This window comes from Pinus tabuliformis, chromosome 1_1, assembly GCF_031772625.1.
Source record: "Pinus tabuliformis cultivar Carrire ecotype Pingquan chromosome 1_1, CPIR1, whole genome shotgun sequence".
Classification (NCBI taxonomy): Eukaryota; Viridiplantae; Streptophyta; class Pinopsida; order Pinales; family Pinaceae; genus Pinus; species Pinus tabuliformis.
This window is the reverse complement of record NC_142297.1, coordinates 625,260,915-625,265,740: the sequence shown is the minus strand read 5'-3', so window position 1 is coordinate 625,265,740 and position 4,826 is coordinate 625,260,915.

Genomic DNA, 4,826 nt, shown 5'->3' with positions numbered 1-4,826 from the left:
GTTGGGCCAAAAAGGGTTGATGCAGTCCCTAGAGGCTGACGTTGGGGTTATCGTGGGACAGATTGGAGCTAGGAGCTGTCGGAGTGTTTGAAACTTCTTAATAATTAAAACCCTCAAGTTGCACTGGTTTTCCCACATTGGGTTTTTCCAGGGACATTGGTCCAAAAACAACTGTGTTACTTGTGTGCTAGTTTTGATTCCTTCAGTTGATGATCTGTAATGTGTTGAGCATGTACTTGTATTTATTTTCAGTATTTACACGGTAAATAACTTGTTAATTAATCAGAACAAGTAGGCAGAAATAAATCAGAAAAGTACATGAAGGGTTTCTAATGGGTTAGACTTAGAAATTCCAATAGATTACACAATTCCTGGGCTGAGCAAACCTGTTGGGAAGAATCGCATAATTTTGCGAATGAAGCTTGGCTGGCAGAATTGCGCAATTTTTGGAGGGAAGGCTAGTTTCCCTCCAGAATTGTGCAATTTCTTGAGGGAGCTACTCAACCTACAACTAGACCAAGTTCGAAGAAACAACCTATGAGGGGAATGCAACAAGCTTTGATAGACAGGCTGTCTTTCTACAAGAAGATCACTGAAGCTCGTGTACTTAACAAAGCAAGACATGTTGCTGTGAAAGGTTGGTACGGAGGCTCCAAAACGAAGCTAAGGCAAAATTTTGGAGGGTGGTTGCAGTTGCTAGAACAACTCCAAACATTGAGAATTCTACAATATTTGGTAAACATGGCAATGTTTAAGGATATGATTCAGTATTATGATGAATAGGATGATATCATGGGACAATTAAAATTTTGCAAAAAATATAATTAAATAAAATTTTCAGCATGATAAATATAATAATATGACAACTAATATTTTATTGCAATCTTTGAATTTTTTCTTCTATTTTCTTTTATCAATAGGAACCTGCCACAAAATAAGTTTTCAAATTATCTATTGTACTTAAGCACTTCAAAAGAGTTTTCACCAAAGTTTTTTTTTTTAAATTGCAAAATGTACCTAACATTAAGCTGGCTATCAAGCACTTCGTTGTCTTATTTTGCCCCATGGGGTTTTAACTATAAAATTATTAATTTTTATTTTCATCTTTTCCTTTTTTATTTTCTCCCATATGGTCTTTAGTTATCTCATGTTTGCGTAAACGAATATGGGAAAAACACCTTCCATAACCACTCACACAACTATATCTATATCACAATGCCAATAATTTTACATGGTTAAAACCCTCTAAGAGGGAAACAATCCACAACCTTAGCCAACACAACCACTTGAGGCAATTTTATTAATGAAAAATAAAATATTTCACATAAGAGAGTTCGCACAAACGATCATCAATGATAACCTTCCATTTAAATAGAGGTAATGTAACAATCGAGTGTTAAGCCACATATTAATAGTCATTAGTATCATTGAGAATGTGACCTATCATATCACTCTATATCTAGAACCTATAGTGACTGTCAGATTACAATGCAACTAATGCATATAAAAGAAACACATTTTTTCCTAATAAACACATTAGACCAAGTTGAAATTAACTAATTTCCTAATGGATTAAAGCCTATTCCCCCCTTAATGATGACTTCCTAAACTCCTAACATATATCAAAGTTTAAAAAACTTCACTTCTATAAAATACTTTGTGAAAATTTCTGAAACTTGATACAATATTGTTGGGAAAAAGCGTTAAATTTTTTAGGGTTGTTACAATATTTATGTACAAATATTTACTTTTACTTCTACCTAAATTTATGCAAATAAATGCATAAATGCATAAATTATGGTGGGAAGTATTTCTTGGTAAATGTGTTTAATTACCAAAATATAAATAACATATTGCGTATTACCTTTTACTTCTACCTAGATTTATGCAAATAATTGCATAAACTATGGAGTAACAATTTAGCAGTCAAACACTATGTTGGTTGATTATAACCTAATTCATGTTGATTTTTGGGTAGCTACAAGTGGTATTTCTCAGCTATATAGAAGTAAGAAAATTAAAATAAATAAAATCTAATTTAATTTGCAAAGAGGCGTGTCTCTTTGGGAACCCTAATATCACTATAAAAAGACACATGAACTTCTCATTTACTGACTCACTCATCACTCATTTTTCTCTTTCTCTCTCTCACACATGGGAAGTAATATGAGGAAGAGGTCGAAGTTTCGAAGTCGAATTTTTAAGATAGTCAATGTTTGATTAGTTGAATTTCTGAGTGTAATTAATTAATGATGATCTAGAGTTTTTTAAAGTAATATCATATATCATTGGAAGTAATTATCAGTTGCGAAAAATTGTGCTTGTCGAATTAGCACTAAAAAATCAACATGGTATCACAACTTTGGTAAAGAAAGGCCATTGAGACCACCCCTTGAAGACACCTATTTTGCAATATGATCTATGACCAGATCCTTGACAAGATGTCTCCCTCTATTAATCTTGAATATAGGCTGGAAGATGAAACAAATTTCCGGGCTTGGAGGAACATAATGGATCTCATTCTTGAAGAGAATGATGTAATGGATTATGTGGAAGGAAATATTAATAAACCTCAGGATAATGAGGGAAATTCCAAGCACAAGAAGATGGAAACTAAGGCCAAGTGAATTCTCGTTGAATCCATCAAAGACCATTTGATTCCATTTGTTTCTAGGTTGAAGACTTCAAAGAAAATATAAGATGCCCTAGTAGGGCTATATATAATCAACAACATTGGTCAGAAGACGACCTTGGGGAATCAACTACGTGATATTTAGATGTCTAGATCAAATATTGTGGATTCCTACTTCATGAGGATCTCTCAGTTGAGAGATCAACTCAAGGCCATGGGAGAAAAGATTGATGAATCAAAACTTGTAACTGTGAGCCTTAATGGTTTTCTGGATTCATGGGATTCATTTGTATCAAGAATTTGTGGTAGAACAAAAATTTCAAAGTTTGATTAGCCATGGGATCCCCGTACTCAAGAGGAGTTTAGGTTAGTATCAAAGGGTAAGATTCATAGACTTCAGGATGGTGAGTCCCAAGCATTTGTATCTCATACAAAGAATGGTAAAGGAAGAAGAAATTTTGGAAAATTTCATAAAAGGAATATAGGTAGAATACCTTCTCTCATTTAGAATAAGAAGAAGACGGATATGTCAAAGATTCAATGTTTTGGTTGTCAACATTTTGATCACTATAAAAAAAGGTGTCATGAAGGGAAGATTGATAGGAAGAGAAAGGGAAAGAAACATACTTAAATAACATACATTGATGATGATAAACATCCACATCATAAGAGATCCAAGGATGAAAATACATATGATATGGATTACTTCTAGTTTTCTACCCTTACACAAATTATTGTAGATCATAATGACATTTGGTTAGTGGAAAATATGTTGAAGAATGTACCTAGTGTCGGTCTTCATAATTGTATTTGAGTCATGATGTAATGTATTTATCAAAAGAAAGAAAAATAAATTTATTTATAAAAAAAATTGTTTATTAGCATGGTTTTCATGCTCTTATTATTTTATTTCTAAGTCAAAGTGTCCATTATAGGATTCTAGGGTTTGTGTCTTGAGTCCTAGTCATTGTCATCATGTAATATACCCTTCTTCGGCTTTGTATATCAAGAATGACAATTATTTTGATGTAAATTGAGTCAAACAAGCCTTGTCCACCAAGTTGGCCTCAAAAAGGATAAGTTGGCCTCAAAGGGAGCCATAAACCACTATAGATAGGTAGCAACACGAACTCATTTGGAGCACACATCAAGCAATTTTGATCTGCAGTTGGAGGAGAAAAGGAAGAGTGAAATATCTAAGAAGAAGGACAAAACCCTAATGAAGAATAAGGAGACCTTTGTCAAGCAAGAAATAAAATTTCCCTCTCTTTTTCCACATGTGCAAGTTTATGGTTGTTGCTAAAGGGCTGAAATTTTAGATCTACAGTAGGGTTGAATTTCTAGAAGCTGGAGGGCCAAAATTTTAGGTTGTAGCTGGGATGAAGTTTTTTTTACTAGAACATGCTATTAAAGTTTGGTTAATCATTTTTGGAAGGATGACTTGGTGGAGTGAGGAAGGTATTTTGGTATGGTCTAAGGTCTTGGATTGTGCCAACTTGATTTGAATATACTAGTGGGAGAGTTTGACTGGTTTTTCCCCTTCATAGAGGTTTTAGCCCTAACTGAGTTCCTATATTTGGTGACATTGATCTTCATGTTTTATTTGATGATTGCTTGATGAGAAGAATATAAAATAAGAAAATAAATAAAGATAATAAGAATGCAAGAATATCAAAAGTAATTGTCAACCTAAGAAAATATTTCTACCTTTCTGATTTTCTAACATGGTTTCAAAGCTAAGGTGAAAGAAGAGAAGGAAAAATGAAGCTTGAATATCTATCGAAGGAAGGATTAAGAAAAAGGTTTCAAGGAGTAGAGGAATTTTTTTGAAGTTAAGGAAGACATTATAAATTCTATGGAAACCTCAATGAAGACAAAAAATAATCTAGAAGGAGCCTCCAACTATAGGGCATGGAAGATGAGGATAGATCTCATCCTTTCTAAGCACACAGTATTGATTTTTTTCTAGGAAAAGTTGAGAAACCAAAAGATGATGCAGGAAAGGAAAAGTACAGGGGAAATAACATCTTGGAAATGAATCTAATTATAGATGGAGTGAAGTAAAATCTAATTCCCTACATATCCAACATAGATACTGCACAAGGGATGTATGAAACTCTCTCCAAACTATTTACCATCAAGAGCATTGGTCAAATAGCTAGTCTGAAGAATGAACTAAGTATCAAGATGACTA